The sequence below is a fragment of the Cavia porcellus genome, unplaced genomic scaffold (assembly GCF_034190915.1).
Source record: "Cavia porcellus strain 051 isolate PalLab524CR breed Dunkin Hartley unplaced genomic scaffold, mCavPor4.1 scaffold_2, whole genome shotgun sequence".
Taxonomy (NCBI): Eukaryota; Metazoa; Chordata; class Mammalia; order Rodentia; family Caviidae; genus Cavia; species Cavia porcellus.
In genome coordinates this window covers 136,573,427-136,584,386 of record NW_026947485.1, presented here as the reverse complement: position 1 = coordinate 136,584,386, position 10,960 = coordinate 136,573,427, and positions in this window count along the sequence as shown.

Below are 10,960 nucleotides of genomic sequence, written 5' to 3'. Positions count from 1 at the left end.
TTTTCCTCCCTTTTATTCTACGCTGGACACACCTTCCCCCCAAGGCAGGCATAGAATTCACAAAATCTCCTTGCTCTCCTGTTGCACCAAATGAGTATGGATTCTTGATTCCTTTACTTTGTAAAGTATGGATTCTGGCTTCCTGCCTGAGTCCCTTAGTTAAAATTTTAAATGGCTGACTATCCCCCGAGCCCAGCCTGTTTCACTGCCGTGCCTAGCCATCTGTGGGCAGAGGAGGAGCTGGGCGGATCTGGGGTGCCTGCATCGGCCTCTCCGTGTGTGTGGAGGACTGTGGATATCTCCGCCCAGACTGTTTGGGTCCCTCCAGGCTTCCAAGTGCAGTGAAGGGGAGAGGTGGGTTTGAGGCCTCTACATCCACCTCCCCATCCCGGTTGCACTTGGAGAACTGCTGAGCTCCCGACGGGTGGGTGGGCCCACACTATCCCTGGAGCCCAGCCTGTTTCGCTGCTGCTCCTAGCCATCGGTGTGCAGAGGAGGAGCTGGGCGGATCTGGGGTGCCTGCATCGGCCTCTCCTGTGTCTGGAGGACTGTGGATATCTCAACAAGCAGGGAGGGATCGCAGGTTCCTGAGGCACCACGGCCTGTGGTGAGTACCCTAACCCAGCTGCGATTGAAGAGCTGTGGAGCTTCCAACGGGCAGGTGGGCGAACAGTGTCCCTGAGGCCCAGCTTGTCTGGAATTGCAGAGTTCTGAGCAGGCAGAGGAGGGCCATTGGTTCTGCAGGCCCAATGGCTTGGGGTAGCGTGGTGCCAGAGTCTCAGTAGCTGCAAACATAGAAGGGGATTTTCAACAAATCCTGAGGAAGCTTTCAAATAACACTTGAAACACAGAAATATAGGAAAATGACAAAACGAAAGACCAAATTACAACCTCAAACCTCCAGCAAATCTCAAAAAACCCTAGGAGCAATGTATATAGAAGAAAATATATCCCATCCACCTCATATATCAGACACAATAGCTACTGAAATTGACAAGCAACTCAAGGAAGCTTTAAAGAAATTCAAACTTGAAATAATCTCCAGATAAAACAAGAAATGATAAAAGAAATGAAAGAGATTCTGAATATATCTAAAGAAAACACAGATAAAAAATTGAAGGAACGAAAAAAAAGATAGAGTCCCTAGACAAGCAATATAAGAAACAAACAGAATACATAATGCAGATGCACAGAGATATACAGGAAATAAAAAACTCCACTGAAAGTTGTAAAAACCGCCTTAATGAAAGTGAAGATAGAATTTCAGACCTTGAAGACAGGATTCCAGCTAGTGAACAGGTAAGGAAAGATCTTTTAAAAATAACAAGGAATTGGGAAACCACAATTTAACAACTGCAAGACAATGCAAAGAAGAATAACATAAGAATGATAGGGATTAATGAAAAAGAAGGAGACAACATAAAGGATGTCAAGAGGATATTTAGAGAAGTAATAGCTGAAAATTTCCCAAGCATGAGATCAGAAACTGACATCAGGATCAGTGAAGCATATAGAACTCCAAATAGTCATAACCAAAATAAAACTACACCCAGATATATAATAATCACCATCCCAGAAATCCAACACAAGAATAGATTATTAAAAGCTGTCAGAGAGAAAAGACAGATTACTTATAAAGGAAAACCTATCAGAATCACAGCAGACTTCTCAGCACAAACAATAAAGTCAAGAAGAGCATGGAGTGAAGTATTCCAGATCCTAAAGCAAAATGATTTCCAACCTAGATTGATATATCCTGCAAAACTATCATTCAAAATAGATGGTGAAATACGATACTTCCATGACAAAGAAAAGCTGAAGAACTTCATGAACCAAACCAACCATGCAAAAAAATATTGAAACACAGTTTAGATACACACAAAAAAAAACCACTAAGCAAAGCAAATAATTAAACAGAACAGAAAGATAAAGATGCAACAGCAGAGAGATAACATTCCTACAATTAACCAGCATTTAACAGTAATAACCATTAATGTAAATGGTCTCAATGCACCAATAAAAAAAAACAGATTAGCAGAATGGATCAAGAAACAAAATCCAACCATATGCTGTTTACAGGAAACCCATCTAACCCAGAAGGATACTCACAGACTGAAAGTCAAAGGATGGAAAACAATACTTCATGCAGCAGGAATCCAAAAAAAAGGCAGGAGTAGCCATTCTGTTTGCAGACAACGTGAACTTTAAACCAACAAAGACCATAAAGGACAAAGAAGGTTACTACATACTCATAAGGGGAAAACTCCAAGAGGAAGAGATAACTATCTTAAATATATACACACCAAACTCCAGAGCACCCAGTTATATACAACAACTACTAACAGAATTGAAAAGTCAAATTATCAGTAACACAACTGTAACAGGAGCCCTTAATATGCCATTGACACCAAGGGACAGATCAACCAGACAGAAAATGAGCAAAGAAATAACAGAACTGAATCACACCTGGGAACAAATGGATTTGATAGACATATACAGAATGTTCCACCCACCAACATCAGAATACACATTCTTCGCAGCAGTACATGGATCAATCTCTAAAATAGACCATATATTAGCTCACAGAACATATTTAAACAAATGCAAAAGAGTTGAAATCATCCCTTGCATGTTAGTGGATCATAGCGCTCTGAAATTAGAAATTAATGATAAAAGATACTGCAAAAATCCCGCAAACACATGGAAACTGAATAACACACTCTTGAGTCATCTGTGGGTCACAGAAGAAATTAAACAATACCTAAAAGAAAATGAAAATGCAGATACAACTTACCGGAATCTGTGGGATGCAATGAAAGCCATCCTCAGAGGAAAATTTATTGCACTGAGTCCCACATTAGGAAAACAGAACGAATACAAATAAATAACTTGATGCTACACCTCAAACAGCTAGAAAAAGAAGAGCAAGTCAAGCCCAAAGCCAAAAGAAGAGGGGAAATTATAAAAATCAGAGCAGAAATCAATGCAATAGAGACTAAGAAAACCATCCAAAGAATCAATGAATCAAAGAGTTGGTTCTTTGGAAGAATAAATGAAATCGATAAGCCCCTAACCAATCTTATTTTAAAAAGGGAAGAAAAAACTCAAATTCATGCAACAAGAAATGAAAAAGGTGAAATCACTACAGACCCAATAGAAATACAGAAGATCTTCAACACCAGTTTCGAAAACCTCTACTCTCAAAAGTTTGATAACACAGAAGAAATAGACAGATTCTTAGAAACATATGAAGTACCAAAGCTAGATCAAGAGGATGTAAAACTGTTGAATAACCCAATCTCTGTTAATGAAATTGAAAATGTAATTAAGTCCTTACCCACCAAGAAGAGCTCTGGCCCAGATGGATTCACTGCAGAATTCTACAAGAAATACAAAGAAGATCTAATGCCGACACTCCTCAAACTATTCGATGAAATTGAAAGGGAAGCAATCCTTCCTAAGTCATTCCTGAAAGCAAATATTACTCTAGTACCAAAACCTGAGAAAGACCCAACTAAAAAAGAGAACTATAGACCGATCTCCCTAATGAACACAGATGCAAAAATCCTCAATAAAATATTGGCATATAGGATGCAGCAAATCTTCAAGAAGATTATACACCATGACCAAGTGGGATTCATCCCAGGATTGCAAGGATGGTTCAACACACATAAATCAATAAATGTAATCTACCATATCAATAAAGCCAAAACTAAGAATCACATGATCATTTCTATAGATGCAGAAAAAGCCTTCGATAAGGTCCAACATTTATTCATGATAAGAACTTTACAGAGAATTGGAATAGATGGTCTTTATCTCAATATAATAAAAGTCATTTGTGATAAACCAACAGCCAGCATCATACTAAATGGCCAAAAATTGAAAGCCTTTACTTTAAAATCAGGCAAAAGACAAGGATGTTTTTTATCACCACTCTTATTTAATATAGTACTGGAAGTACTAGCCAGAGCAATTAGGCAAGAAAGAGAAATAAAAGGGTAAAGATAGGAAAAGAAGAAATTAAATTATCATTGTTTGCAGATGACATGATACTCTACATAGAAGAACCCCTAAACTCCATTGAAAGACTCTTAGATACAATAAATCAATTCAGTACTGTGGCTGGATACAAAATCAATACTCAGAAATCAATAGCATTCCTATACACGAACAACAAAATCACAGAGAGGGAAATAAGACAAATTGCACTCTTCACAGTAGCAAGCAAAAATAAAAATGAAATATTTAGGAATTACTCTTACGAAAGAAGTGAAAGACTTACACAGTGAAAATTATAATACACTGAAAAAGGAAATTCAGGATGCTCTCAGAAAATGGAAAGACATCCCTTGCTCATGGATAGGAAGAACAAACATTGTGAAGTTGGCCATTCTCCCAAAACTGTTGTACAGATTCAATGCAATCCCAATAAAAATACCGTCAACATACCTTATAGATCTAGAGAAATCACTCCTAAATTTCATCTGGAACCAGAAGAGACCTAGAATAGCAAAGGCAATTCTAAGCAGCAAAGACAAAGCAGGAGGCATCACAATACCTGACTTGAAGTTATACTACAAAGCAACAGTAGTAAAATCAACATGGTATTGGAATCAAAACAGAGCCAAGGATCAATGGAATAGATTAGAAGATACAACCACAACTACAAACACACTCAACCACCTTATCTTTGATAAAGGAGCCAAGCAGGTTCACTGGAAGAACGACAGTCTCTTTAATAAATGGTGCTGGAAAAACTGGCTCTCCATTTGCCGAAAACTAAAGCTAGACCCGTGTCTATCACCATGTACTAAATTAAAATCTAAATGGGTAAAAGATCTGAATATTAAAACAGAAACACTAAATCTATTGGAATACAAATTGGGTAGAAACCTTGAAGACATAGGAGTAGGTAGAGAATTCATGAACAGGACTCAAACCGCACAGGAAATACTTCCCAGAATCAATTACTGGGACCACTTCTTATTAAAAAGTTTCTGTCCTTGCAAGCAGGCAGTCGTGAGTTCGATCCCCGGTACCGGTAAAAATGAAAAAGACAAAAAAAAAAAAAAAAAAAAAGTTTCTGCATGTCAAAAGAAATCTCCAGCATAGTGAAAAGAAAACCCACAAACTGGGAAAAGATTTTAGTGAACTCTATCTCAGACAAGGGACTCTTGTCTAAACATATAAAGAATTAAAAAAAAAAAAAAACTCAGACCCTCAAAATTCAAAGATCCAATCCAAAAATGGGCATCTGAGATGGGGTTAGGGTACAACTAAAAATACATATCTATTTGATAGTTAAGATATTTATACTACTAATTTCTCTAGGTTCATTGGAAAGATTTTTCAATTAAATGCCCATATCTTGAGCTCTGAGTAACTAATTTAAAGACAAAAATACACAATGTATTAACCATTGTTACTCTTCTATTTCTCATTTTCTCTGCATCTGCATCTGTCTGTGTCTGTGTCAGGTGTGTGTGTGTGTGTGTGTGTGTGTGTGTGTGTGTGTGTAGTACTGGGAATCAAACTCAGGACCTTGCACTTGTCAGAGAGGAGCTGTGCCACTGAGCTACATCTCTGGCTCCTGTTACACTTCTAACAAACTGTTTTCAATTTTTTTTCTTTAAGAGCAAGTTTAAAAGTCATAGAACAATAAAGGTTATGGAGAAATCTTCCTAAATATGCAGAAGTCCTCAGAAGGAAGTGAGGTAAGTTTCTGTTTTCCTTGACACAGAGCCAGGATTTACCTGACAGGTTTCTACAGAAGTTACATAGCATAGCCTGTCCCTGGAGATTAGCAGTGAGTCTGGAAAGTGTCATATTTTTTCTTTTTGTTAACTCTCAATAAAAAGTGATTTCTATTCCAATGTGACTATTTCTAGTAAAACCGGCACTATTTCAAAACATATAAAAGGAAAGTCTAGAAAACAAATAGATAAAAGTCTTGCATATGCACACTGCAACCACTGTGTGACTGCTGTGTCCTTCTTGGGGATCGAGACCCCCAGATCAGAAGATCTGTCCTTGGACAGATGACATGAGCTTGACTATGAGCACTTAGTGTTTGTTTTGGTATCAACTAATTCACATTTCATTACAAAATGCCAAATGTGTGGGGATTGTTTCTTTCAACACTTATGAAAAACATATTTCTCAAAGTCATTGACTTTAAGGGGCTGGGGATTTAGCTCAATGGCATAAGCGCCTGCCTTGCAAGCAGACAGTCATGAGTTCAATCCCTGGTACTGATAAAAAAGACAAAAAAAAAAGTCATTGATTTTATGCTCATGTCATAATATAGAAAAGGGCAGTAATTTCTTCTTTGGGGCTATGCATAACCATGATGGATAAAATCTCACTCAGTTTCTCTAAAACTAAGGGTAAATTGCTTCAAAGAATTGTTAGCAAACTATACATCATTCAGATAATCTATTATACAGCCTTGGAGGAACTTTTGTTTCAAATAGGATCCAAAGGCTGACCAACAAAATTGAGACACAAGGTGGGACAGTTCATCATCCCCTGTGGCAACACAGTCCACCAACATGGTTACATAGGCTTGGCAAATTCAGTAACAGGAACAGGAAAAGCAAAATGGGGATGAGTATGCAGAACTAAAGAGGTAATGAAAAAGAAATCTCTAAGATCAATAACTATCATATACCAGTCCAGTGGAACTGCAGTGGAAGAGGGAAGTACAGGATGCAGAGCACCCATTGGGTAAATGCTTGCATTAACAGCTCTTAAATCCCAATGCAGCCTCCACTTTCCTGACCTCTTTGACAAAACAAAAGCAGAAGTATTCCAACGGCCAGTGAAAGGCTCAATAGTTCTCCACTTCAATTGTTCTTCTATTAATATCCATAAGAGGGTTAGCTTCTCTTTTGATATGGGGATATTTATTCATTCACACAGGACCATCAGCTTCCAGTGAAAGAGTGGTTTTTGAAGGGGAAAGCTACAATCACATCCATTAAAGTTTTTTTCCCTCATATTTAAGATTTACTTGTTCATTCCTCTGATAGACTTTTGTGGTTTGAGATTGCTCTGCTGATTTTTTCCATGGAAATATCTGCACCGGTATCCAATCAGTCCCTGAAAGTATTTTCCCTTAATCTCAGCAATACACATGAGTGACTGACCTGTGATATTCTAAGTGACAAACATCTCCCCATGGGAGGTACTGCTACTTCCTCCATTCTATAAGATCTGTTATTAACAGTGGCTTGAGATTTGATAACAGGTAAAATTAGCAGGTGGGCAATATAAACTCCTGATTCAAAAACCCAGACATCATGCAACTGAACCACACCTGAATTTCCCCCAAAGAGTCTGAATCAGTAATCCCAGGGAGTATTTTAACACCTTGCAGGTTCACCTTGCTTTTTCCTAAGTCTAAACCCAATGTACTTAAGCACAGATGTCCCAAATTCCCTTGAGGATTTTCCCTCTGCCAATCTGGGGCACTTGTTCAGCAGTGGGAAGTTCTAAACCTGAACTTCCTGGGGTCCTGTTGGTAAGGGATTCAACTGTCATTTAGAGTGCCACTGAGGATTGGGCCTGCAAAACTGTACTAGGGTATTCCTTCATTGTATCTTCAAACTGGGCCCCAGAGCTCATACTGTTTTCCGTCAGTGGATGCCACCTTGTGGTATTCAGCATGACACTCATTAGCCCAGTGACTTCATTTACACATCTAGGTGAGAGGTGGTGTTTTCTACTCCAGGAGAGGTACAATGACAACTTTCTTGTCTTGGGTTGAGTGCACTGTTTACAAATATGCCCCATTTTACCACAATCAAAGCACACTACTTTTAAAACAGTTAGACCTAGTTCATGCAACCTGTCAATCCATAAATTCTACCCCATTGCTCTGGTTGCTGATGCTTTCGATCTTGTTTAATTCTGAATTCTCATCATCAGGAAGTTTTCTGCATGCACTGACTTTTGCTTTTTTTTTTTCTCATCGGTTTGACCCATCTCTGCTGTTGAATTCCTTGTTCCTTATCCCCCACATCTTTTGGTCAGGCAAACTTTCCCTGGACAGGTGTCTGGATAACCCTTGTAGGAAACCAGTCTACTCTGGTCAGGTCCCTGTTTGGATGCAACTTGTAGTTTGTTCCCTGACCAGGGAGTGAATAAAGGTAAAAGACAAAATGAATCACAGTGGATTTAAAATATAGAGAACATATTATTATTCCCTCTAGTAAGCAGAGAACCCTAAATGTGTGGTTCACCTTGCTTTTATTCACTTGGACATGGCTACAAGTAATTAGAGTAGAAGAATGTCTATCTCCCTCCCTATCTAAAATCTTTTCCCAGGTAAACAACTTCATCTCAGCTGTGCTGCCTTTGCCCTGGATCCTGCAACATGCTATTACTTCTGCATATTGCTGAGGGAGCATAGTTTGCTTCTTTGTGCTCACAGAGAATGTCAAGTAGGCTTCCACTCACATTATTTGGTATTCCATAGGTGAGTATTATGGGTAAGAATAGTGTTTGTCAACGATTTTTCAGTGAACATAACATACTTTTCCTATTTATGAAGAACAGAAACCCAGTTGTATTCTATTTAAAATGACTGCAAAAAGATTACTTTTATTATTTCACAGGTCTTTTATTACTTTGCAAGCCCTGGAGTTTCCTGGATACTCTGCTTTCCTGGACCAACCTCAACATGCGGGCATCACTCTCAGTTCCATCTGTCTCCTCCTCAAGTCTGAAATGCAGACTTGTCCCCAGGGAGCAGCATCTGTCACCCAGAAAGCTCCAGATTGTGGAATCCTCCTGAAATCCCTCATAATTTCTAGACAATAAATACTTATGTCTTGTTTTCAGGAATGAGTAACAGTGCTTCATTTTTGTAAGGATATTGATTAATTCAATTTTTAATATTTCTTGCAGTACCAATATCCTGGTATCAAAATTCACAGACTTTGAATAGATTTATCTTTAAAAATATGATGCTCTTATTTATTATAATTGACAAATCATCCTGAACATTAAATCAGGGATTTCAGGTCTCTATTCTTCATAAATGGGAAAAGCATGCTATGTTCACTGAATGTGCACCTGCTTTACCCTGTGGATTATGAGGTTTGTTCCTGTAAATATTCACCTAGCGGAGACATGTTATCATTGAGAATCAGAGACATGCTTTGATTTTTTTTTACGACAATATTTTTAATAAAGATATTTTTATTCATTTCATGTTCAATTTGAACACTTGTAAAACCAGTTGATAAACAATACACAAGATTCCAAAGTAAATACTAAAAACAAGAATAATTTTAAGTGAGCAGCAGTATAATTTTCACACACTTTCTCAATCATATGGAAAACTATATTTCCAAGAATTATATTTCAAAGAACATAAAAATTCAAAGAATTTTTTAATTTTTCCATTTCTATATTTCATTACTACAGTGTAGACTCATCTTATTTCAGAATCACTATTTAAAGACACTAAAAATAATCACACATTTAAGACAAAAATAAACATTTTTGTATTTATTTATATGAATGTACGTGGTTATCTGTGTTAATGTAAATATTTCAGTAGTAGCACAAGTATGTGAGCAATTATATTTACATGTATGCATATTTGTGTATGTGTTTTATCCTGCATAGTCGGTGTGCTAGGACTGTTCACTTACAGGCTCTGCATCTCAGTTTTCTCCCCTCTAAAAGGTCATGGTAAGTGTCTTCCTGGAGGGAATACTTTCAGGGTTAGATCTAGCCGCATGATGAAGAAATCCTGTCACATTTCTGGCCACAGCGTGTGAGGATGGACAGCAAAGTCCATGCCTCCCTCTGTCCTCTCAGGCAGAACTGAGTCCCAAGCCACAGCCTGCTACTTCCGTTCCCCCCGACTCATCCTCAGCATCCTCCTGTGCACTCCGTCCTCCAGTGTGAATGTGGGCTCTGCTGATGTCCACGGGCCTCACCTGGAGGGGTGGATGAGGAGTCAAAGTGAGTGGGAATTTGTAAAATGGGTTCCTATGTACACAGATCTTTTTCCATATGAAAATGTTCTTTCATAGTATTGAAGGAAACACCTGATCTGAGTCAGTTCCTGTGGGAGGAACAGTGTTCGAGTATTACATGCACAACAAGCTGCCAGGCAATTTCTAGTGCTTGTCCACCGGCCCATGGAGAATCAGACATGCGGATCTGTGTTCGTGAAATGAGGTGCTAAACACTGGATCTGATATTGCATTGTTTTTTCTGTCCCATGTTGTTTTTCCAGATCTGAAAGTGTACGTGACTTGTCACGGACAGCATGACATTTACAGAACTACTTACAACACTGCTTGCTGCAGTGCTCATTGCATTAGTGATACATAACATCAGATTTTCTCCTTCTGAAAATTACATTTCAAACCCAAATGAAGCACAATTGCATATATCTGTTCTCATTGTTTCTAATCAAGTTCATAAGTAATGTGTTCTCACTTTTTTCTTAATTTTCACAGATTAAACAATAATAGAATAAAAAATTTCAAAAATGGCAAAGGATACTTTACTTATATCAAAATACATAGAGAACCCACATTTAGAATATATAGTATATATAAAGAGGCTATATTATTATATTATAGTTCAAACACTTAGTTAAATGTATGATTTTAATAACTTATATGGACATATTTCCATAGAACTAAGTACATTCTTACCATTATGCACTTTTTAACCATCATACTTATCTGGAACATTTCTACCTTACTGAACTAAAAGTGTGTAATCATTAAGTAACACCTTTCTTCTCCATTCACTCAGTCCATGAAGGCCCCCATTTCATAAATGATTTCTTGGCTTTTGACTGTGAGGGTACCTCATGATGTGAATTTACACAACATGTGTCATTTTGTGGTTCTCTTGGGAGAGGGTTACTTGCATTTATCCACTTTGTAGTATGTGTCACCATTTGTTCCCTTGGGAAAACCTGAGT